The following is a 26,859-nucleotide window of genomic DNA, read 5'->3' as shown; positions in this document are numbered from 1 at the left end:
CCTCAGCTCTGGGATGATGTCAGACTATTCAGCAGAGCAACGGGGGGGGGGGGGGGGGGGGGGGGGGGGGGGAGGTGAAGAGAGAGAAAAAAAGAAAAAAAAAAAAAAAAAAAAGAGTCCCTGCTGTATTTCATATGCGGACAAAGGGCTGTGTATATTACCAAAAAGAGCAGGAAACCCCTCTATCTCACCAACAAATAAGACTCTGCAGCCCTCCAAGCCTTACTGCATTTAGGCAAGAGGAGTAGGTGGAGGAAAAAGCATTTGCTCCCTTTAGATTTGATGACAGTTACTCCATCTCTCTCCCACCCCGTCTGTCTCCACAGCCTGTGTTGTATTCCTGGGGGTATCATCAAGCCGCTATCACTTTTTGCCCAACGGTTGCCACTGTGTGCTGACCCACCAGGGCATGTCAATTTAGCAAGTGCCAAGCCAGTTCCAAATTCTTCTTTTTTCTTTATTAAAAAAAAAACCCAAAAATAAACAACTAACTTTTCCTTGGTTCCTAGCTCCTCCATTTATCCCTACAAAACAAAAGATCCAAAAATCACATTAAAATAAATAATAGCAGCTCTGCAGAGCAAGCTTATGCAAGTGAGGGACTAAAAAGTCTGCACAGCAGAGAAATGCCATGCCGACTGAGGAGAAGATGGGCTCACATGAAATAAAGTGATCCTTGATTTTCCAGACAGTGAAGACACACACAAGATCGCTGGACCAACCTGCAGATTCTCTGATGTTGAATAAGGGCTGAGCTCATGTTGCAGAATTTCGTCATTGGAAACATGAAGGCTATTCTTAAATTAATGCATCAGATGCACCCAAAAAGCGCCTCTGGGTACAAAAGCAAGCTGGGACCGAATAGGCCACATCTTTGCTAATGAACCACCTTAGTCTCCAAAATAGGGTGCATAAAAACCATCTCTCAGGAGTGATGGCTGTACTGGACTGGGGACTGAGCTATGCCTGGAAACTGTCTGGGAAGAAGGCTAGCTGTAATTTCCACAAATCATACCAGCAAACACGACCATCACAGACCACCTTCTTCCAGGCCTGGCAACATTCTTCAGCCCATCTGAATTTAATACAGATGTAACCTCATAGGACTCCTCTCTCAGGCCACCTATGCTCACAAACTTTCCTGAAATGTAGTTTTGAGCACTTTTCTCTTAATTTAATTCCATTACAAACTCCAAAGATTCAAAGAACTCTGAATGGAGAGCCATACACCGGTATAGAAAGCCGAACAGGCTGGGGGAGGTGAGATAAAAAAAGACAACCATGCTCTCTGGAGAGCAGAAAGTATAATTACATTCAACAAAACTACTCTTCTATTATGCATATGCCACTGCCAGTGGGCAGGGTTCACTTCTACCTTTCAGTCCCGACCTTTACAATGGATCAGATACAAACTTTCCAAAAAGCAGCAGTGTCTTCTGTCTCTGTACCTGTGGCCACCTTTCTCTGCAACATCTCAGCTCCCGTGTAGCCCAACAACTGGTAGATACCTCCTTCAGCTATGTTGGAGTGAGAGTTGTCCCACAAGGAGAGTTCAGAGGGGGTTGCCCAGCTCTCCTGTAGCAAGAAAAGTCCTCTTACTGTTCCAGACACAAGTCCGATGTTTGGGCATCCTCATGACACTAGCAGGCTAATGCCAGCATGAAATATAAAGCAGATCCTTAATGGAAGGGATTTTTTTGTGGTTTGAAGGGTTTAGGGTTTTCTTTCTGAATCCAACTCTAGCACAGTTTAAGCAAAAGCCATTAAAGTTTGGGAAGAAGCTGCAATGAATCATAATTATTTCAAAACAAAGGCCAAATTTTTCAAAACTGGTTAGCCATTTTAATATTGACCCTAATATGTGGAAAATAGGAACCCAAGACACTGAATGAAAATAACTATAGCGTAGGTTGAAGTAACTACCAAACTTCAACATTAACTGTTATTTTTGAGTCTTTAGAGTCTTACACCTCAACATAAGAAAAGTTTGGTCTATTTTAAAATACATGTCTGTGTGGTGCTTCTGTCAAGTTATTCTTATTATTTGGCTTTATTTGTAAAATAGATGGGGGAGGGTGGAGATGGGGACCAAAGCAAACAAACCAACCCAAGGAACAAGGCTGGGATTACCTAAGCCCTGGAGGGTTGAATTAACATAACTTTTATAATGTGTCTAGAATAATTTTGTCTTTTTCCAAAGTCAGCTGTTGGCAAAATTTACACACAAACCCACTATTTGTTTAATTTTTTTGTTATAAAAATTATTTAAACTGGATTACCTGAAACTACCAGCTTCAAATCTCTGAAGCTGAAGATTCAGCATATTCCTCTAAGGAAGTGAACTGCTTCACTTTTCAGAGAAGTAATTACAAAAACATAAGTCCTCCTTTTACAATCTAACCATGTATTAAAACTGAAATAGATAATAAAGTCCATTTCAACAACACATATGTTTTGTGGGCTGTTACTGCAGCTTTGCTCTTTTTTCCACCCTTTAAGGACTCTATCAAAGATCTACTTTAACTGATGCAGCAGACTGCTCATTTGGCAAGATTATAAGACTATACCAAGAGAAATAGAGGTTTTCAACCTTTCAAATGAAATAAATGGAAAAAAAAAAGGTATTGGGAAGAACACTAAAATGCCCTACAGATTCAGAACTCAAGGAGATGGCACACAGCTTCCCCTGTGCCTGGTTATCAGGCAGTGTTCTACATCCTACTTTTCCTCTGTGCCAGGAAGTCTGCTTATTCCTAACTGTGAGCCTGCTATTGTAGGCTGCAATGAAAACCCAACATCCAAATATCATTAATTAAGCACTAACACTTATATACAGTATGAAATACACTTTGGAAGTCTTCCACCCTTTAATTCATCCTATCATATCAAAACACCATGAACATTGGCATCTTCAAGACATCTACCATGAACAGCATCTTTGGAAGTACAATTTTGCAGTCCTAGATTAACATATAAGAACCATCAAGGCAAAACAATTTGTTTACTTTTAGTGATAAAGATCAATGGCAGGAAGTACAATACTATACAGATATTAAAATATTTGTATTATGCCTATTTATAAATAAATGTATATTTATATTATGCTTTCCACATACACAGAATGAAGTATGCATTTTTCTATCAGTATTGCCAATCCATTTTAAGGAAACCCCCCGGCTACCAATCTCTTTTCCAGCAAGCATGCAGCAGGCTTGTGTCACTCACCTTAAAGACCAATATGCAAGCAAGCAGGGAAGGAATAACTCCCTCATTTATACAATTATTTACACTACAAAATTTGCTCAATTATCTATAACCTTATGGCTGATAAGTGTACAGATAAAGCAAAATGTTATTTGACAACATCAAGAAATGTATGCCACTGTCAGTGTTGAAAAGCTGCAAAATGAGTTCATGAGAATTACGGCTTCAGGCATTTAAATTACATCCTGGGCTTTAACCTAGGTATGTGGAATGAGTAACAACAGGGACAAAGAGCTAGGGACTCTTCTGATTGTCACACATGCCCTGCTGCACCATAGCAGATGCAGCACAATGGCACTTGTGCAGGGCTCCTCCAGTCCCCGAAGTGAAAAGAGTTTGAATTTTTGCCCCTCATCTCTCCTAGATCGTGGAGGAGTCAAATCAAGCTTTTCTCAGGTATGGAGAATAACTTGAAAACAGAAAATAACACTGAATGGTAAGCTTGGTTGGTAGGGATTTTATATATATTTTATTATTATTATTATTTTTTCTGCGCTGAGTACCCTCACTCCAGTGGATAAGCAGTAAGCTTCCACCCCTGGAAGACAGTCCTCTCTCACACACACACACACAAATTACCTGAATTTTACAGGTCCATCCAGCTTTTTATTCCTTTGTTCTAATCATACCAATAATAGATATTAAGGTTAGCACAAGTGTGTTACCACAGCCGTCACTGCATCTCAAAGTCTGCTGGACATTAACAACCCAGCAGATGGTCATTACTCCAAACTCCCCATCCTCCACCATCATTAATTCAGGAGCAAACTCATTTCAATGGGCCAGACCCAATTCATAAAGAACTCATTGTCCTGGCCAAATTAATAGCTTTAGATCTTGTGGTACCAGATGTGCTTCAGAGAGACAATAACATTTTAAATTATAATGTGCTGTTTAAAATCCACTTCATTGTCATTTCTCATAAATATTGGTATATGAGGAAAACTTTAAAACCATGAACCTATTTCCCAAAATAAACACAGAAAACTGTATTTTTGGTTTAGATCAGATTCTAGACAGATTTGGCACAAGTGTCTTCAATTATCCTGCAACACACTTATCAAAAGCTCTCTACTCTGCAACTAAGTGGCACAGTCTTTTGAAAGGTTTCACTCTAAAGATTAATAAACACTCAACATTGGGGCGTTCAATAAAGATACAGGCAGTTATAGTGCTTATTACATGAGCAACACTGTTTAGACCAATATTAATAATAATAACCATAATAAACAGGACACATCAAATTTGTAAGAAGTTGGAGAAGGTCTTAAATTCATTGATACGTCATCAGTGAGAGTTCTAATACATGTCAAATGAGTAACAAAGGAATAGAAGGAATCATCATGACTTGAGTCACATCATGTCTGACATTTGTCAGACTGTTCGCATTGAAACAACAGAAGAATCTCTTCCATAATGACAATTTGCAAAAATGAACATCAGTACACTAGAAGCAGCTAGCAAGCTATCTTTCCAGTTTATGGAAAAATGAAAAGTAGAATTTTGAATATATCCATGTTCTTTGTGGGGAAGAGGTAGAGGTCATTGAAAGATTGTAATCCAAATGAAAATAATAATTAAAAAAAGACAGAAATTTCCAGAGAGACTGTATTCACTTCAGTTTAAAATTATGTTTCCATGTAACTGAATGACATTTTCTTACAGTCCTGTATCTCAAGAACTTCTCTTACTGAAGTTTAATTGAAAACTGTCTGTGCGAAATACTGTTTTCAATAAATTGCTATTTTCCAACAAAATATTTTTAGCTGAAAAATTCCTAACTGGCTTCACTTTTAAAATCATTCTCAAGTGTGACATTTCATAGAGTCCGATGCCTTCCCTTACTGAAAAGACTACATCATGTATTTTAAAAGATACCCAGTGACCTTCACGCTGGCACAAACCAAGCAACATTAGTGTTTAAACCTGTATGTATGCAGGGTATTTTTCCCAAGTAATCTACTTCCACAAGGAATAAACAAATATAACAATTATGATTTTCAGGTCTTTTCTATTCTACCTTGAAAACAGGATTAGAAGCTATATCTCCAATAATCTTTAACCTCCATTTGATCACAGAAGACTGTGATACTCAAATACAAAGTATACAACTATCCTTACTAAGTAACTTCACACATTTGAATATGTAGTAAACAAATACAATCCAAGCTAGGTTTACCCCTGAAGTACAGTTTAAAGCTATGGCTGAAGGAAAGCAGTTAGGGCTGAAATGTCTTTAAGGGTAACAAACACACTCTTGGGAGGTGACAAGGAAGTGAGAGGAAAAAAAGAAAAATCTTTTAAAAAGGAAAACAAAGAAAATAAGGAAAATCTTAGTTATGTCTCATACCAAATTCCATACTGGTATAATTTTTTAATTACAAAAGAAATTCATTAATTGAGAACAGAACAGCATTTGATATACCGTACTTATGCAACTGAAGCTAAGTATGCAAAGGTGTTTTTTCTCATGTATTAAATATTTTTTCAGATTCCTACATAACGTAACTAATAAAAATATTTACTTTTACGAAGGGTCAAGTGGACAGAACATAATTCTCCCAGAAGGAAACCAGATGTTTAGTATCTTCAAAGCGATGACCATGCTGATAAAAGCAGTAGCTAATCTTTCTTTTAGAGGTTGAAGTTCTTGTTGAAGTTTCTTTTACTGAGTTGCTGTGTATTATGCTTTAATGAATGTCTGCCTCAACAGACATTTTAATAGGATTTTGGTTTGTGTGTATAGTCATCAATGCATCAATACTCAGAGATGTCTGAAACTTTTGTAAAACAACCTACAGTCCTGCTCTAAGTCATATATTGCATCTTTAGCTCAGGATGAAAGAACTCATATCTATTCCCAAAGGCTGAATTCCATAATAAAAACATTTTAGCAACTGGAATACATTGTCACACAAATATTCAAGTGTTTCTCATGAGTCAAGAAATGCAGAATAATACATCAATGTTGTGCTTAGAATTGCAAAAATCTCAAATTAACAATTTACTATCTTTCTTAAAACCCACCATAATGCATTAAGAGATCCATGAAATGGAACTTACAAAGACTTGAGCAAATAGTTTTCAACTGATTTGGTGGGGTTTTCCTGTATTACTTGGCTGGTGCCATGACTAGTATTTAACTACAACATAATGCTTGCCAACAGATGCAAGATAAGTCTGAAATCCTATGGGGACAGGCTAAACATTTAAAAGGCTTTGGAGGCATGAACAGGGTCTCTGTGTATCTCACTCAGAAAGAAAAAAGATTATTTAGTTTCTTTAATTACCTTTAGAAAAACCTACTGAAAAAAAAAAATGAAAAGAAAAGGAAAAAAGAAGAAGAAAAAAAAAAAAAAAGAGCAGCTTTACCACTAGAAAGAAGGGAAAAAACGCACCTAGTTTAGAATTGTTTTTATGGCACCTGGTTTTCCATTTTCTGAAATCTGATCTGATCAGGGAAAAGCAGCAATGACAGAAGTTTAACCTTATCTATGCTGGATAATTACACAATTGATTACTCCGCACTGTCTGCAAAGTTAGAGTGGGGGTAGAAATCAGATCAAAGGAAGGGCCACAGTTTTGACACCCATTTTGCCAACACCATAAAGGCATATGTATCACTGGGGCATAAATTGCAGCACGATTCATTTATGGTATCATGAATTTTGTATTTAGCTATGTTGATGTTGACCTACAGCACAGTATATTCTTGCTTACTTTTCTCATCTTTATGGCCATTGTATAACTGTCATTTGAAAAACCTCTTTAGCTTAATGAAGGCTGTAAGCTTCCAGCTAAACAGTACCTTATGGATACAACGTTGTACATCTCAACACCTCCTTTATTAAGTGATGGGGACTCTCTCTTAAGAGGACAGGGACAACAGCTCTTGAGATGGCAAGTGACAAGATAAGGGCTGAAAAAAAAATCCCAATTTTATCCAACATACATCAGAAACCCCCAAGAAAGAGGGTAGCACTACCCAGTGTTGACTTTCAATGTTAACAGCTTCATCCAAACTCAACACAAGCATTACCCATCACTTTAAGCACCAAAATATTTAGTCTGCGCAAAAGCTGAGTACTGGCACCTTGCTTACAAGAAATGCTGCAATTAAACACGATAAAAGAAAAAGGAAGGAACAGAGAACAACAAAGTGGTAAGGACTCAGATTTACAGAGCTCTTTCAATTAAGTGTTTTTCCAATCACTTTGTGCAGCAAGAAAGAGCAAAACGATAGCCTGTCAAGGCAGACTCAGGGTTTGCACAGAGTGCATCCCACTTTCACTCACATCTTTAAAATACAGGAGACAAAAAGAAAAAATAAGTTGCGGAAAAACTGGCTGGTGTGATGCAGAGGACAAGCTGTGGTACACTCCACTACCATACCATACCTGCTTCACCCAGCTGCTTTACTGACCCCTCCCAAGCATTTCCCCAGATATTTGTCTTCCATACCTTCAAGTCCCCTTCTTCTTCCCTGCCAGATCCTTTCCTGTCATTCATCCATCCCCAAAATTTCCCTCTCTGCAGTCTGTCAAGCCAGGTAAAGAGCTTCTCCTGGCTCCATCCCCAGCCCCTCTCCAAGGCAGCAGAAGCCCACCACAGAGCTCCCCGGTGAGTTCCTCAGCATTCCCAAGACTTGTGCTACAACCCATCAAGCAAAAGATAGTCAAACAGGAGATGGTCGACAGTATCAGACTCAGAAACTACATCCTAGAAATTGCAATGAGAGCTGTGTGACTGGGTCAGCTTTTGGGCCCTCAGCGTGAGTGCTATTTTGTTTTACTCCTTTGCCAGAGGAAGCAGTCTTCAGCATGATTTTGGAACATTTTACTTACAACCCAGTGACTATACTATGAAGACAGGAGTCATTACCTCAATCATGCAATCGAAACACAGTACATCCCTGAAATCTTTGCAAGATTTTTTTTTTCAGAAAATACACCTATTTGGACAATATAAACAGGTCATTCTGTTCCAGCATGCAACTTGTTTTTCTGCTCTGGCTACACCTGTGACGAAGGAACAACATGGTCACATGTCACTCATACCCCCTTCTATTAACTAGTCCTGAACAGGAAAAAAAATAAAAAATAAAAAATAGTAGTCTTCAAGACAATCTCACTGCTATACAGGATGCTCACCAGAAAACAACAGATGTGCTATAATCATTACTGCCCATTCATTTCCTTTCTGTCAGAAAGAAAGCAGCAGTCATCAATTAAGAACCCCTATCTACTGGACACAAAAGGAAATATACACTTTTCCTTGGTCATTTGACCATAACAATAGGAGATGGCAGCGGGAAAGGAATGACCGCTCTGAGCGAGCCTGGGGGGAAGATGGGGATTTGTGAGCTTGGTTTTTTTGATTTTTTTAAAAATAAAGGCAAGAATTTTTATGCAACAATTTAATATACAAATGTTTTAAAAAACAAATCGCTTTGTCTATAGATTACACAAAATCCTAATTATATTATTCCTGACTTTGTGCACATAATTCATTTAATCTTTTTTACAGCAGAAAAATCCCACACATGTGAACTGACAAGAGAATTAAGCAGCATCTGGAAAAACTGTTTTATCAATTAACAAAATCTTTCTTTAATTAGTCTAAATGTACTAAGTGTTTAGACTTTCAATATAACACTGGCATAAGTTATTTGGATTAGTATTTTTAAGAAGTCTAGTCACATCTGTGCTGTGGATCCTTCTATTAAAGTTTACATTCATTGGTCAGCTTCACCACTCTGAACTAGAATGACAGCTTTCATATAATTGCCAAGAACAGAAAACCCTAGAGATGCACTTTGTAGTCAGAAACAGACATAATATAATCAACCACAAAGGGTTTGGGGAAAACGTATTAAAAATTGCTAGCCTTAATTAAGGTATTAGGCCCTAATCTAGCATGCTAAATTAAACCCTGAATATTCCCATGGATACTAATGCAACTGCTCTAAGAACCTGGTAGGCGCTTCCCACAACAGGAAAGCGTTTACAGGCCTTCACATCGCATCTGAACCCCTATTTTTGCCCTGCACCTCTGCTCCATTGTATACCAAAAATAGAACAGAGTTACAGTAAAGCTCACACATGGGCATGCATCGTTCCTCTCCACCCCCACACAGATTTTCAAGCCCTCATACCATTAAAGACATGGCCTAAACAAAGCATTCAGTGATGCACAGATGCTTGAGGAATTTTTTTTGTGTGTGTAGTGACTTTTAGCATAAACACGCTGCATGCAAAAACTCATCCTGAATTGCTAGAACAAAGTATATTGATCTGACATTTCCTACTCTAACAGATGTACTATTTTAAGAGCTGCTGAAGTCTATTTTCATTCTTTCGAATGACTAGTGTATTATAAACACCAACTCATGGAAGCAATTAAAAACAGACAATATTGTTATATAGATCAAAAGGATAATGGCAAAATATAAACAAATTTCATAAAATGTTTCACCCACCACCACCAAAAGTTTTTCAGAATGAATATATTCTTAAAGCCTCTAGATTTAAGTCTGCCACGTGAAAGAAATTTAGCAAAATTACTGGTGGTTATCTGGTTCAGATTTAACATCTGTCCCTCAAAGCTGTATCTGCCCAAAGCATTAAGCTATTCTTTTACAGAACACCACTCCTCACGTTTTAGGGTTCTTCTTTTTTCCCATGAAATTAATTCCTTATTAAAGGCACTTCATCTAGTCCTTGAATGCTTTATCCCATTAGTTGAGACCTCCACACACACTACAGTTTTGTTGATACAACAGTTTTCTGACGCACTTCACAGTGAACGCTTGTCTGCCATGGATCCCTGGGAATCTTATGAAATCCTCTGCCTCTTAGGACACATACACAACCCATGTTTTATCTCTGCTTTCAGAAAAGAGGTTATTTGAGTCTGACGGTCTGGTTTAGCTTTTCTGTTCATCATGAAAACATATTAAAATCACTGCAACTCAAAACCAAGGCCAAGCAGCACATTTGAAATGCAATTGAAATCAGGGACAGGGGGAAATCTGTGCAAGTAATTCACTTTCTAAGGTCACCAAGCAAATGCTTCACACACATTTGGGTCTGCACATATTTCAAGCTAAATAATTAAATTTATTTTTTGTGTGGAACCTGGGAATATACAGCCTCTCCTCATTCACGGACAAAAAATATAATAGTTAACTATCAGCAAATAACACACATAACTAGTGTATTGAATTTAGGTCATGCCAATTATTTTTCTCCAATCCATGTTGAAACATGCAACCTTATTCAAATCTTGCTATTTTTAGAAAATACTGAAGAGGAATTTCTGGTTTTTCCTCTCTCAGCCCCTGCAAAATGTTTTCCTACTTACAGAGATGGTTCTCCCTTGGATCCAAAGGAAGTAAGAGCTCACTAATGTTTGTCAGATGTAAGCTTCAGCTGAATGCTACGCAGTCCCGCTAGCTTCTATCCATTAAAGCTATGCAATCTCAAAGCATTGGCAACTTTATATCTGATCCATTCACTTAAATTTTAAGAACTTTTTAATGCAATTAGATCATCAATACATGCTACAAAATTACATTACAAGCCCCACTATGAGTAGGGTAAAATAATCAATATTATTAATTAGCAGTCTAATATAGCATATTAGCATTCCTTCTGCAAGTCACAGAAGCCAGAGTGGCAATTAACATAATGTACTACTTTTTTAATATTATTATTTATTTTATTTTAAACTAATCCATGCTACACTGATTGCAGCATTAGCACTGGAAGGAGTGAATGAGGTTATTTGTAAGTGACTGAGTTTTTCCAAATAGCAGTGTCCATGCTGTTACCCACAAAGCCCATCACTGAATGTCTATTTTCTTCAGAGAGAAGAAAAGACTCCTTTGGGTTGGCACCAGGACTGAGGAGGAAAGAAGGGAGAAAGGGACCCTGCTTAAAGCCCTCTTCTTATTTAATATTTTCTATGGAGTGTCCTGCCAGCCTTATTGTGAAGATTTCTGGAACGTCAATTTGTTTCAGATAATCAAATGAGTGAAATCAGTTATTACAATCAAGTAACGTTTCCATAGCACCTAAATCTGCTTTTCCTATGCTCTCAAGTTCCCCAGGTCCTCCAAGACTTGAGTAGCAAAAGCACATAAACAAGATTAACCCCCTAAAAAAAATAAAAAATAAACTACGAAAGATCAGTTTCTTTTCAAAATGACATAGAGAAACATAGGAAATCTCAGGAGAACAGAAGTCCCAGATCTCCCCAGCCCCATGGAGAGACCACTGTTTCTCCGTGACAGCAGCACTTCTACCTCCAAAAGGATGGACTCAAGCAACCAAGAAAAACTTCAGCTACAGATCTTTAGCAGAACTTCAGTTACAGAAACAAGTGTTAAACCGGAGGACTTAACCTCCTGTAACTGCTTAGGTGCCCCAAAACTTCAGCTTAATTAGCAGAAAACCCCGCTAGCGTGCACATCAAGAAAAGCCACCATCTTGGCTAGCCAACGCTGCAGGCCCACACAGGCCAGCGGCCTACCACCGATCTGCGTGCTAACAGTCTCGTGGTTAACTTCAGGTACCTTCACTGGACACCAACGGTAATCACCTCAGCCAGAGGCACTACAAACGTCACTTCTTACTTTCAAAAAGTTAAAATAATAATAACAATAAAATAAATTTACCTGGTAGAGCACTCACCAAATAAATCACCGTTCGCTTAGGCAAAGTGAGGTCGGTTTTCCTCTCCTCTGTTGAACCTCTGGCATTCTGCAGAAAGGAGCGTAGACATTATGGAGGTGGAGGAAGGATAAACAGGAGCACAGCTGTGCATGCAGCTCAGCCGGGGGCCACGCTCACCCCGGCTCGTACCCTCTAAGCCACCTCTCCCTGCCACCTGCCCAGCTGCCTTAAAGAGTAGCCAAATAAAACATGGCATGGGCTGAATCCAGTTCAAACAGGCTAAAGGGTCAGATTTTGAATAGGAGTTAGACACTAATGTGATTCCGAAAATCCCATTAGGAGTCTTACCACCTCTGTGAGTGCCTGCCTATGTGTCTTTAAAAACCTAGACCAGACTGTTTGTCCATGGTGGCACCATAGGACTGTGGCAGAGCGGAGAGGTGCTGCTGGGCTCCCAGGCTCTAAACCCCAAAAGCTTCAAGCCATACTACTTCTGGAAATTGTGAGCACTCATTTTAAACTTAATTATCTTTAATACCTGGAAACCTCTATCTAAATGAACGCTCACTTTCCTGGTGAGCCGCAGAAGGACACATCTCCAGCCGCTAAGGCAAATCAGAGCCATGCGTCACTTTCTGAGGTCTGTCCAGTACATGCATCTGATCTAGGTATTTTCACAAGGTCAATGAAGGATGACAGATAGCCAAATGAAAATACAGTTTCTTCTACCACTTCACAAAAAGCAGCTATTTAGATACAACTGTGGTGCAGCTTTTTCTAGCAAAATTTATTAACCTAGTTTGAAGCCTAAAAAATGCAGGATTCCTGATCTAATGAGTGAAAGAACTAATTTCCTTCGCTAAACGTGTAACCCTTGCCAGCTTCAGAACATTTAGTGGAACATCAACTGGGAACTGAATAAGGATACTTTTTTATTATTTTCATTTTGCTAAGCCATTGCTTTACGTTTGCTTGTTCTAGAGGACCCCAAGACCAGTATACCTCTCCTTCTGAGCTAATACAGTGCTATGCGCTCAGCCAAAGGTGACAGTGAAGAATCCACAGAAACAGAACATCAGATATTCTTGCTCTGAACTTTCAAGAAGCTATTGAATGTAAGACTGGATTTTATTTTTTTTCCCTTTTTTATATCACCATAAGGCCTGTTTATATACTTGGAGTGGAAACAGTGCACATTCAGCTGCAATTGATTTCCTGTATGGTAAAATACCTCAGGCATTCAGCTGGCTGAGAGCACTGCAGAGGCCTCTTACCATCACCAGTTTTTTGAGACCAGGAAGCTCTGCCCCATGCTTATCCTTATGCCAGAATAAATAGAGGCCCTGCCGAGTGTCCAAGTTAATTTGGTCTAGGGAAACCAAATCATAAACAGGCAAAAATATTATATTTAAAAAATCCATTTTTAAATATTGGCCTGCTTTCAACAGTAATACAATCAATCCAATCTTGTTAATGTGGCATAATGTTCATCTACAGATGTGTTTTTTTAAAATTCAAAACTACTCCATCTGAGAGGTGGTTCTTTTTTCCTTTTTTTTTTTTAAATGAAATAGCAATATTTTCTCTCACTCAGGTGCTATATTTACAGCAGTAAATTAACACTACAAGGCAATTTCACTGATTAAAAGAGTTTATTTTCCCCCTTTGATATCACTAAGTGACAATTATAACAATTGTATTTATTGCATTTAGAGATTTTTCTGTTCATAACTGAATACACAGAATAGCCTCCACTAACATTTCTATGAATCTAAAGAAGGAAATATGGCAGTAGTCTTACCAGGTTCCTGTGATTAGACTGTAACACTCGTAACATTCAAATGCCCAACCACCTGACTGTACCTCAGATTGTAAATTAAGCAAAATGAAAATGCAAAGTGAGCTGTAATTACCATCCTACTTTCCATTTAGTGCATGCAAGTTTCCTTAGTCTCAAATCCTCCAGAGGCAAAGAACTCCATTTCAACTGCTAGAGAAATAGTTTCTTTAAGAACCCTAGAAAGACACTGACTGGCAACACAACCACAATCACTTAAATATATACACATACATGTGTATGTATATCTACACAAGTATATATATATAATAAATAATGTGTGTATGTGTGCATATATATATATAAATAAATATATGAACATCAGGAAACCAGACAATCCTAAAGAAGCCTAAAATTTTTATAGGGCCACTCTTGTTTGACAGAAGTTTCATCAATAACAGCTTTTTAGTTCCAGAGTAAAACTGTTAAGCTGAATCCAAGAGTTATTCTCTAATTCCCAGAGGGCCCAACAGCCTTTCAAAGCCTCCTGATCAATGCCTTCAGACAAGGTCCTACGGTCACACCCAAATCAACAAAACCACAAGCTATTAGATGCTACAGAGTGTTCTTCTACCAACCTTCTTTAACTTTTTCAAAAAGGTTTTCTACAGATCTTTATATCTTCATATTACATAACGGAACAACCTATAAGGAAAATTGTTTTTTCAACCTGTGAATTTTTTTACCAATTTGGTTGAATAGACTGTTTACTTCTTGAACATTAGTGTAAGAATATTGCATACTTTTGCACTAGAAACACTACCACAAAGAAAACACACACATGCCCACTTAAAGAAATTGATACTGTCATTTGTCCTACAATTTCTATTTCATCTTTAAAAAGTTTGCATGTTTTAAAATAGCCTTAGTTATTCTAGAAATATATCACAATTAATAAAGCAGCTTTGCATTCTTAAACACTTTTAGAAAACATATAGGAGTAGCAAGTAGCAGTTTAAAAAGCAAAAACCCCAAAGAAACCTATATTCAGATGTTTGAGTTGACTTGAACCACAATGATTTGATATCTTATGAAAAACTTTCTGACACCTGGAGATTTCACTGTAATGTTCAATGAAAAGCCCAAAAACTTGGAAACTATCTTTCAAAATTCAGTAAAATCAAGGTTCTCTTTCTGGGTATACTCTACATGGGAGGCGACCAAAATAATTTTCAGTAAGAAGACGGGTGTTTTATGTTATCCTCTTAGGAGTCTGAGATCACCTACACCTCAGTTTTCCTGAAAAGTGTAAATGACACAACGCTTCTGTGCTACACACTAATGCTCCTGGACCAAGATGTTCAGTGAAAGGCTAACATTATCACTTTAATAAACTGATTCCCTCAAACCATGGATTTGAGTTTTGAAATCTCTGCTTTTCAGGAATTTCCCTACCCTGTTTCTGCTAGGGGAAAAGAACAAAATAAGCCAAAGCCACCCAACTACATATAATTGTGTTCCACAAACTTGCAAGTGGGAATCTGCTTAAACTACAAGTAGGGTATCAAGACATTTGCTCCATTCATTATCATCCCCGCTCCTAGATGGTTCCCAACCATACTATATCATATCTCACATCCAAACAACTCGATCCTTACAACTTGGATCATATTGTGTACAAGACATAATAAAATGGTGTCAACATATACTGTAGTATTTTAAAACAAATACTCTTGCCAAATAATTCCACATACTGATGCTCTAAGACAAGCTGACAATAACATTCTTAGTAGAAGTTCACATGTGTTAGACAACAGACCACTGTGCAGGTTTAATCACCACTGATGAGGACTAAAGTCAGAATTTATTTGACAAGATTTTACTGAGTTATGTGCCAGTATGTAAAGCTCAACTTTTCTGGCCAAGGAAAGCAACTTGCCTATTACAGCATCAAGGGAAGGCCACATACTGTAGCACCTTCTCATTGCATGACGTAACTGGGAAGAACAGACAGAAGATGTGCTGCATCCCAAGGAAACAGGTTTATTCCACATGCAGTCAGCTGAGCGCTTTCCCAGACACATTAAGCCAATTTCATGAGCTAAGTACATGCAGCACTCCTAGACTTTCCTTCACTCTACCCATTCACAACTGTGAACACCACAGAGGCTGAGTTGCATGAGGTCAACAGCTAAGAGTGAATCTTTGCCAGAACTCCTCCAGACCATCCCTGGTATGACATCAAACTGTCCCCAGGAAAGAAGTCAGTGTTGGGCAAGTATGGGCACAGACAAGTAACTCTGACCCAGGCACCAGAACTAATCACCTCCTGATATGACTCAACATCCGTAATTAACAAATAAGAGAAACCAACCCAGTACATTTTTCTGAAATTGTCAGAAGATGGGCGTCACTAATCCTCTATTCAAAACAAAAAGGACTTTTAATCCAGCACAGGCATTGATGTAAAGAGAAGTAGAAGGAAAAAAAGAACTGTGTAGCAATGGGCTAGTAGTAGCATCACTACAAGACAGCAGCAATGAAGAGGCACCCATACCCTTCTGGAAGCTTGAATAGCTGCATGATGCACACAGCCAGGGTGGGCAGATGAATCTGTCAAGTATGTATGGAAGCACTCTCCCCTAGAGATGAAAGAGACCAAAAAGCAACAGATCTTCAGTGACAATGGCTGATGACCAGCTTTTCTTCTGAAGACTGTAAACCAGATAGCTGTGGTTCTGTTTTTCCAGAATTCTTACTTGAAAAGCAGATACAGATCCCGTCCTATCCAAACAGCATGCAGCAGCGTGTGGAAGAAATCCCTTCTCCTCCATACCCGACCTGTGCATATCATCAAGTCAAAGCTTCACCAACAAAGGGCAGAAGAAAAATATCTATTCTGCTTTGCTTTGACCCTGTGAGAATCTGAGTCAGTGCCTGTGCTGTGCATTGGATGAACAAACACTCTGAAGGGGTCTGAGGGGTGCAAGAGCCAAATCCGCTGGGTGCATTTGACAACGGGGGTGGTTTATTGGCAGGACCATCTGCTGCAGAGCCACAGGAAGAATCTCTTCAGTGTGGTTTCTTTTGGATCTGCACTGTGGCTTAGCTGTGGACTGAAGAACTCAAGGGATGTTGTCAGCATGTACAGCCAGGACCGAGGAAGCACACCTGCATTGGTAACAGGCCACGTTACTGGAAGAGGGAGACACTGCAGATGAAGTGGCAAAGTGCAAGCTGCTGTAATGGAGACCACCAGGCTGAGCCACTGTGTAGATCAGCTCTAAACTCTGCTCAGCACAGCTCATGCCTTGGCAAACCAGTCTGTCCTTCACACCAAAAGGATGGGGTTTCCTTGATACTCTATTCTGCATTTCCCTGCTGGCAGTCTTTATGAAAGGGGAAAGCAATTCCTGAATGGAACGCCTGCAGAAAGCCTGGTCCCTTTTAACTGAAAAATTTGCCTAGCGCTGACTCTCCTAGCGTACAGACATCTCTGATACCAGTTTAGGAGCAGTATCATCTAAAGCAATGGAGAAACAGAAGCATGCCAAGATACTGTCCTTCTAAATCAGAAGGAAAACCTTGGAGATTAAATGGTTATTGATACCCTCAGGAATAACTTAGTCTCTTGCACTTAATAACAGATCATATTTTCTGTCATGAGAGAAACCATGAATTTCTATAGTGGCTTACCAAAAAGCCTACACTGTGCCTGATACTTGGTGCTGGAATTAGGTGTTCAGAAGAGAAGTTAATGGCTTTCCCCTGGAAAGCTGGGAAAAACTCACAAGGTTAAATGAGTTCAAGCTCAGGAAAAGGAGATACTGGGGTCAGGACTGTCCTTTCACAAGGCAGAAGAGACCTCACAGCATAACCCACCTGACATGGCAATGAATGTAGAAGGCTACATCTAGCACAGAGTGTGCCAAGTGGGCCTGTCTGCCTGCAGGACAGAGAGCAACCTCCTCAAGACAGCAGGAGCACAAAATGACCAAGACAGATCAAATCAGAGATTTACAACTTCAAACTCACCTAACATGAAAGAGACTGACAATTATCAGAGAAGGCTGACGGAAAGAAGAGATTACAAACTTTGTATGTTGGTAGCGCATGAGGGAAGGCAAGTCTCCAAATTCAATGATTCATTGTTAAATACATCCTTGTCTACCATTCAAATAGGCTAAGACTGCTGATTCTTCAGAGAAATTAGTGTTTCTGCAATGGGCTGAAGTCTATGATAACATCGCTCAGACACTAAGTATGACAGCTCTCTGAGCAACCACACAAGGTATGTTATCAGGGTAATGAGAAGGAATTGTAAAGTAAACAGTGACAAAGCTTCACAAACACCTGAATGTGAAGCATGCTAATCTCAGCAGCACCAACCTGCTTGCAAGCTCAAATGATGTTTCTGTGATATTAACTTGGTTGCAGTTTAAAAAGCAAGTGGAAAACTTTGTGCATACTGAAATGCTAGATTACAGAGTTGCATAATAAGTAGTTCTTCATTTCACCCACCTATTTTCAAAACCCTTTACAAAGAAGGAACTACAATTTTTACTACAGATCAGGTATTGAGGACACAAAGCATGATGTTCCTTCAGATTGAAGTACCACAGATCAGTGGCAGCAGCAGCAAGCAAGTAATTCTGCCACTGTATTTCTGAAATGCACTGGGACCTCAACCATGCACCTGGACTCACTTGGACAGGCAACATAAACACACACACAAAAAAAAAAAAAAAGGAAAACCAGCAAGCTGATACTGGCACATAAAAATCACAGCAAAGCTGCAGCAGACTGTATCTAATCTCAGGGGACACGCAGGGGGTAAACACTGGTAAATAACAAAGAAGAGTTTACAGGACAGTAGCAAGGAAAACTTGCCTGTGTTTACAGATAACTCCACCCAACGTAAGTGGAAAGTACAGGCGCTAGAGTCTATGCACTAAATCTAGAAGCTAGAGACTACTCACGTGGGCTGATAGAAAGGCAGAAGCTGACCTTGAAGCCCACATCCAGATGACAATGCTGAAAGATGTCAACCATGACGGTGAAAGGAAGCTGACTGTTAGCTGCCCTTCTCTTCCCCGAGCTAGGTATCAAAGCTTTATCTACAAAAATTCTTGGTGACTGAGCCAGTGATTCAGTCACTGTTCCTGTGACATCCTTTTTACCTCTGATCAGTGCTTCCAGAGAGAGGACCCGTGCATCCTATCAGCAGAGAACACTAGCTGCATGATACTAATGCTTGGGGTGTGATCCTGAAATGTCTGAATGGATATGAATGTTCAAATATTTCAACGTTAACATTCATTAAATTAGGTTTTAAAACATCTGGGCAGGGCTTACATGCAAGTTCCTGCAGAATGCATGCTTAGGGGAAGAGGCTTGGCACCACTTGCAGTCTGAAATTCAATGACAGCAGGCAAGAGAGACTTTTAGGATTCAAAGATAATTAGCACTGCTTCAGTCACAAAATTGCACGGGAAAAACCTGCCAGCCCAAGCTATACCTACTCACTACACTTAAAAAACACTAGCATAACCACCTGTGGTCCTGCAAAGGACTAGGAAGCAGGACTAGTGGAGCTCATGCCAAAGGAGGAAAAAAGAAAACTCAAATGCATCAAGTCTCTCTTCTAGATAAATTTTTAAACTGGTACCTTGCTTTGTATTTTCACAGCAATGCTTTGCATTGTGATTAATGAGAAGACAGACAGTGCCCAACCCCATATTCAGGTCCTTCACAAGGTGCCCCAGTCAGTAGCTGACAGTGGTCTTCAGCAGCTTGTAACTCTGCTTGAACAGCTGCTTCTTTCAGGCCTCCTTGATAAGTGTCGGTAGCTTTTCTCTCCATTTCCTTCGCCAGTCCAACCTGACTAGGCCCCTCTCTTTTCCTGCACTTGTAATCAAATTTGCAGTTAAATCTATTTTAGGCCATGTTCATACAAACTCAATTTTTGGTGAATCAGACTAGGCAGACCCATCTGATACAACCACCACAACTAAAAACGTTACTTATATCCTTAAAGTGACTTGAGAAACTTAACACTATAAGATAGCTTGTCACATACACACTCCTTTAGGAATTGAATTGACACAAACAGGCTTTGCTGATAAATTTATTATTTAATCATTTCACATTCATGTATTGTATTCTTAATCACACACGCAAAAGGCTCCCATACTTTCAATCACAACTGTTGCTACTGCACTGGTAATGTGCCAAAGACTATACCTCTTCACTCACTCTGCTCCCGTTCCCCCCTTGGTTTTGTGCTTCCACCTGCTCCCTGTGATGCGTGATGTTTTTCTAAAGCCTGAAGTCTTGGACCCATGACATCTCATGGGAACCCCTGCTCTTCTTTCAAAGTTTCTGTGCATTTCAGTTGCAACAAAAGAACTGGAAAATATGACTGTAATGGGCTTAAAAATGAAAAGGAACTGGAAAATATTACAAGATTAATGGTTAATAAACCAAACACACAAGTTTGGAAGTCTGAGCCATGACTGGGGTGGGGAAGACACTGTTTGGGATTGGTGATGCAGCACAACTCTTTAGGTGGCTTTGGGTAGTCTCCAAGAATAAGAGGCTTAATCAATTATTAAATAAGCAGCTATTAGAAATGCTTTGAAAAGCATCTTTTAAAAAAAAAGGGGGGTGGGGGGATTGGGGGTGGCTAGCACTGCAGGTTCCATGTCCTCTAAATTCTCGCTTTGCAAGAATAACACTTTCTTCCACTTTCCTCCTCACTGCCTATGCTACAAACTAAAACTCTTCCTGTGTAACCACAGTAATTCAGGTTCTCAAAATTAGCCATTCAGCAAGACCTCTGCAAGTTACTCTGCTACTCCAGAATTCGCAGAGGGCTGCAATAATTCCCTTCCCTCCCTACTCCACTACAAAAGCAGAATGCTGTTTAGAGAAAGCAGCGGCAAGACATCTTCATTGTCCACGTGAGCAAAAATTCCAGCTTATTGCAAGAGGACTGCCATATGTAATCACAACTACTCCAAATATCTTCCATAGACATTATATTACTAACATCTGTTTTTTCATATGCCATTATTCTATCTTCTACTGTATAGTCTAGCTAATATCTGTGCAGTACACTTGGCCTCTAAGAAAATTATGGCAATGTAATTTCAAGCCATAACTAATGTAATGTGTCAATAAAATGTGTTTATTTAAGACAGCGATCATCCCTCTCAACACATGACTGAATACAAAAGGGAATGTGCATCAGATTAATTCCTTTGTACTAATTTATAACTGCCACAGCTTTATAGATGTCTAATCTGAGAAACGCTTCTAATCAAAGTCCTGCAAACAGTTCCCTTGTTCTGGGTCAGAAGATAATTGAAATGTCCAATCTGATGAACATCTGACCCTATAGACTTGGGGTACATGACAGGGCTATGCCACCCAGCAACACGGCACCTCTTCTCTTCATGACCCCATGCTCCAAAGACCAAGAACTGCAGCTCTAGCTTGGCTGAGGAAAGAGACTTAGTGGTGTCCAGCAACTGCTGGAGTGGCAACCAAGCAGGAGGGAAACAAACAAATAAATAAAAATCAACAGTTGAATGAGTCTTTGGCATACTTTAATGTGTCCTAAATATCTGTTAAAAGACTGTTGAGACTTCATTACAAAAAAAAAAACAAACCAAAGAAAGCCAACATCCATTCGGAGCTCATGTATTTTTAAGTATCCTTCTCTACAAGTTATTTTGTTGGGGTTGGCCTTTTTTTAAATACAAAGGGCACATTTAAATTGTAGAGACAATACCTCCATATAAAAAACTTATTTTTTTATAGCAGTATCTCAGACTAATCTGTGCTTGTTAACCCTGTCTCTGGGCTGATCTCAAAAGTACTCAGAGCCTACAAGTCGTATGGGTGATGCTATGACAGAGCTTCGGCTAGCTCTGTTATCAATAATCTTTTCAGTAAGGTAAAATGACAGAAGCCATTATCACAATTACAGTTCTGTTAGCTTTATATTCAGAAAACAGATCAGCTTTGCACTGCAGAGTTTGCATTTAAAGATAATAAAGCACTACTTCAAGTACCCACCTTCATCAGCTGCTATAACCCTATCTAGTTTGCAAGGCTTAAAAAGCCTTTCCTGAACTGGAGCCAAGAAATCACAAGCATAGGAAAGGCAGAGGACGACAGGTATACGGTAATCCAAACAAAAGCATGAGGAAGCTTTCAAACATGCACACTGCAACAACTGACTTAGCAAAAACGCTAATACCAGTGCCACATGAAAAATGACGTCAGTGAAACGTTCAACCATACCAACCTATACAGATAACAGTAGCGAAAAGTACCAGAGACTCATGACTTGCCTAAATTACTTATTAAACAAGCAAGCAGATATTTTTACTTCCCTTCTAGCTTTAACCTTTTAGGTCACAACAAAGGTTTAAAATAAAAACAAACAAAAAAATAAATAAACCCACCCCCAAACCAAACAAAACACAAATCCATGAAAAGAAAACCACCAAAAACTCCCCAAAACTCCACACACAAAAAAACACCCACACCACACAGGAAGGTACCAAGAACTCAGTGGGTTAGCTCCAAACCTTTTCTACTGGGCATAGTTTATATCAAGGTTTCACAAGCAACTACTTTAGGCTCAAAATACGCCCTTGGACAGTTAACTTGTATTCTCACATCCTGCCCAAGGAAGAAGAACACATTAGCAGATGTCCTGAAATCATGACAGCTGCCAACAATCTAAGGTCACTACTTGAAGATTTGCAAAGCTGTGCATTATTAACATCTACCTTCACCTAACAATCAAGACAATACTGTCTTTGCAAGATGCTATCAAGTAAAACTATAAATTACAAACCAATTCAACTACACACTCATTTTTTCTTATTATTCTTTTTTTAAATCGTAAGTAAAACAAAAAAAATGACATACTAATGCCTAGTGTTAGAATCATAATATGCCTTTGCAGGGATGCGCTCAGTCACACAGCCACAGGTCAACGTTGTTTACCTAGGGCTCTCCAAGTCTGCGAGAAAAAGCCAGCATTCCCATAAACAAACACGTTTAAAACAGAACCATTTGTCAGAGTGCTTTGCATCATTTCTAGTCTGCAACTGAGAACACAGAGAAGTAGAGAGTCGAAGTTTAATAGCTAAGCATCTGCATGGACCTGAGAACAATACCAATATTCATTAAGAGGCCGCTCTCAAACTGCCATCTCATATTTTCAAGACAAGCACCCTATTAATACATTTTCTAACCTTAGCATAACTCTTGTGTTTTCATCTCAAAACACCCACACATACATTGGTAAAGAGTTCCCAAAATTATGACAACTACGTGCCACACACACCAGGAAAAAAAAAAAAAAAAAAGTAAAAAAAAAAAGTAAAAATAAATCTCAGAGAAGCTATATATTGTGCCTTGCCAATCACAGTGAATTGCACAGCCAGGAGTTGCTACAGCCAGATTTAGCTTTGTACAAGCTAACAGAATTCCTTTATAAATTTAGCTAGAGGCACGGGCAACAAACGCTTGTGGAAATTTGAACCGCAACTCTCCAGCAGCAAAGTCTGTTCGCTCCAAGAATGAAACAGTAGCAAAAGAAGACTATTAGCAGGCTCTTATTACGCAGCTTTCAAAACACCTATAAGTCATCAGGTTCTCTAGACAGCATTATTAAATTGCTGAAGTACCCGCAAACGTTAAAAGAAAAAAGGCAGGCCACAGTTCTTTCTGAGCCTGCCAATTAATAATTAAGGGAGGAAAAAAGCCAACTAAAGACAGACCATACTGGAAGCCAGCTGAACATACAGCTAAGTTTGTTTCAGGTCCTTTTCCCTGATAGTCTGAGCACTGTGGCTTGTGAAGAAAGGTGATGAGTGCCTCAGGTCTGTCAACGCTAACCGAAGGATGAGCTCCACAGGGCTTCTCCTTCAACTGGAGGGACAAAACCGGGACAGGCAACCCGCAAAGCGGGGGAAAAGCCCGGGCAGGAGATGCAGAACGCACCCAGGGTCCCACAGGACGGCAGGACACCGCGATGTCCCCCACTGCCGCTCCCTCTTCTTCCCTCCCCAGACCCCGCGGTCCTGCTACTCAAGATCAATCACATCGCTAACCCCCATTAGGCCACCGCTTATCACAATCCGATTAACGTCACTTTAAAACACCAAAAATCGAGGGCTTCTTGGGAGCGGAGTTTTCCAAAAGTCACAGGTTTGCCAAAGCATCTGCACAAAACTCGGAACGCCGTGCGATTTTACCGCGTATTGAGGGAAACGCCGCCCCCCGCGAAGAGACCCGGCGAAGCCCCCCCGGCCCCGCGCAGCCCCCGGCCCCGGCGGGGCGCCCAGACACAAAGCGCCGCGGCGGAAAGCGAACCGCAGCCGGTGACCGCCGCCGCCCCGCTGGTAGCCGGGCGCAGGGTGCCCGCCCCGCCGGCTGCCACAGGCGGGGAGCGGCGCGGGGGGCGGCGGGGCTCGCACAAAGGCTGCGGGGCACCAAACGCCCGCTCCCCCGCGGCCGCCCCGCCGGGCCGGTTTCAGGGGGCTGCAAGGCACCAGGTGCCTCCAGCGACCACCCGCCCGCACCGGGCCGTGCCGTGCGCCGCCGCCCCCTCCCCGGCGCGCCCCGCGCGAACAAAGCCCCCGCGCTCACCGGCGGCCGCCGCCGCCTCGCGCCGTCCTCGGCCCTCGCGCCGCCGCTCCGCCTCCCGTTTAAAATCCAGGCGCAGGGCGCGGGCCGCTCGCCCCCCGCCCCCGTAACTCCGCCAGCGGCTGCGCCCCTCGCAGCGCCCGCGGCCGCGCCCCGGCTCCCTCCGTGCGCTCGGGCTCCGGGCAGCGGCTTCACCGCCAAACTTCCTCCTCCTCCCGGGCGGGCAGGGGAGTCTGTGAAACTCCCCTCCTCCATGCAGCTCCCGCAGCCCGGCCGCTGCCCCAGCCCCTCCCAGGGAGGCCCGGCCCGGCCCCGGGCTGCAGCTGACTCCGCTCCCCTTCTCCTCCTCCTCCGCCTCCCCCAGAGGCTGGGAAAGGGGGGAAAGAGAGAAATTAACCACTCGGACTTGCCTCTGGAGCCGAGCCAGAGAGAGCAGTCGGATTACAGCTCCGGGAAGAAGGGAGGAAAAGAAGAGAGGGGGGAAAGCCCAGCTACCGTTTGCAGGCAGGGAGCAGGCACACGGGTCCCCTGCCCTCCCTCCGCGGCCGCGGCGCCGCCCCTCTGCCCGGCCGGGAGCCCCCTCCCCACCCCACCGAGCCGAGCCCTCCGCCAGCTTCGCTCCGCCGCCGGTTGTACATCCAGCGATGTAACGCACAGCACCGCTATGGACTGGTGCGGGCTCCTGTAGGGGAGTCCGCAGTGCCAAAACGTGAAATCAATCCGTAAAAAGCAAATTCAAAGAGGTTTTTTAGAGACTACACCTGCCTCCTGGCAGCCTGCCTGGCCATCTTCTTTGAAAAAGTGAGTTTAAAGTTACTTTTTAATTGATTTTTCCTAAAATGTTGTGTAAGACATGCACCAACAGAGAAACTGCCTGAATTCTTCACACTTGTTCAGTGGTCCTTATTCTTCCAAGCCCTAAGAAAACCCTTGGTTTCCTGCAAAACCTTCTTCCGTAACTCACGTTCAGTAAAGCTCCGCTGTTTTTGTTCTGCAATATGATTTCTCCCTTTACTCATGCTAATATACAGCATTTAGAATATGAGGAAATTTGGGAGGTTAACATAGTTCATAGTTTTTAGATGTCAAAACAAGTAATTACAGCAGGAAGTTTCAGTGTTTGCCCTCATCTTACCTGTTCTCACGGGAATCCTTAAAAAAAAAAAAAAAAAGTAGTCTGGCGGGGTCTGTTTCTGTATCATTAGTTCAAAAGCCCAGAGCTCTTTCCCAACATGCACATTGAATATGCTTCAGACCACTGCTGATTCTTAAAAGATTAACACATTTCTTTATTAATTTTGGCCATGTTTCAAACCGAAGGTTTACATGTAATAAGTAGGACTATATTAGCTTCTCAACTAAAGAAAAAAAGTAATCCCCACCCTCAAGTGTTTTCATGACAGCCATTGTTACACACAACATTCATTCACATTGCAGAATTAGAGCAGAGTTGTCACCAAGGGGTAAGTCCTGCTCCACCCCTCCTTCCTTGCCAGCCACTGTCCTATCCTTGCAGGAAAGGCAGATCACAGAAGGCTGGGCTCTGTGGGTAATACTCTGGAATGGCTCTCTACAAAGTTGCTCAATGGGGCAAGCAGAAAGCACAAGTAATTTCAGATATTCACTAGTAGCTCCACTAAGCCCAGCCCACCAGTCATGACCTCCTGTACTGCATGGCTACTCTGTATCTGAACTCAGCATCCAACTGAGCACACATCCTTGCCTCAGCACATACACTCTGACCTTGCACTGGGGATAAAAATTTGACCCTCGTTTGCATACAAAAAAAAAAAAAGCATCAAAACCCTCTCTAGTGAAAAATATTGGGAGAGAAGCATTTATAACTCTTTCCCATTGAGGGAATCAGGGAACGTTTTCCCTTTATGAACAGATCTTTCAAAGATGATAATAAAACAAACTACTGGTTGATGCATTTAACTTGGGCCAAATTAAAACAAATGAAAATGCACACACATCCCCAAATGGGAAATATAAGAACAAAACCCCCAAACCACAAAGTGTTCCAAGTTCCTTTAAGAAACTGTACAGTCTCTGCAAATATGTTTTAAAGGCCTTACATGATCTGTTCCATATGGAGTTTGTTTTTCCTCAGTGCTGTGACTAACAGGAAAAACCTTCAAGAGAAGTCTCATCCTCTCTCTTCATCCTTCTACTTCCCTTTCCCCAAAGGACTGAGCATGAGCCAGTCTGGTTTCTGTTTGCTTGTGCTAAAAATAGCGTTCCAGTGGACTGACCAAATACCTCCAGTTTTATGTCGACTGACAGAGTACAATCATTGTTGCAGAAAGAATGATAGAAGTTTAAACGTCGAGCTTTACAACACTGTAATACAAAACCATGTATCTGAAAAATCACCAGTTTTTGAAGGCATTAGCTACATGAAGAAACCATGAGAACTCATCTCTGAAGGGAATCCAGGTGACTATTGGTAAAAGGGCATGAGTGACAAGA

At 40.9% G+C, this 26,859-nt stretch overlaps 1 protein-coding gene across 1 annotated transcript in view; it reads right to left on the bottom strand.

The window, feature by feature from the left end:
- Positions 1–24,621, bottom strand: part of PLEKHG1 (pleckstrin homology and RhoGEF domain containing G1) — a 136,330-nt gene extending 111,709 nt beyond the window's left edge. The window contains exon 1 of the mRNA XM_040598324.1: positions 24,391–24,621. The gene's annotated coding sequence lies outside the window, so the exon portion shown is untranslated. The remainder of the gene's footprint in view (positions 1–24,390) is intronic.
- Positions 24,622–26,859: the final 2,238 nt, after the last annotated feature.

Source organism: Falco naumanni, chromosome 6, assembly GCF_017639655.2.
Source record: "Falco naumanni isolate bFalNau1 chromosome 6, bFalNau1.pat, whole genome shotgun sequence".
NCBI lineage: Eukaryota > Metazoa > Chordata > Aves > Falconiformes > Falconidae > Falco > Falco naumanni.
This window is presented reverse-complemented; position numbering and strand designations above follow the sequence as displayed.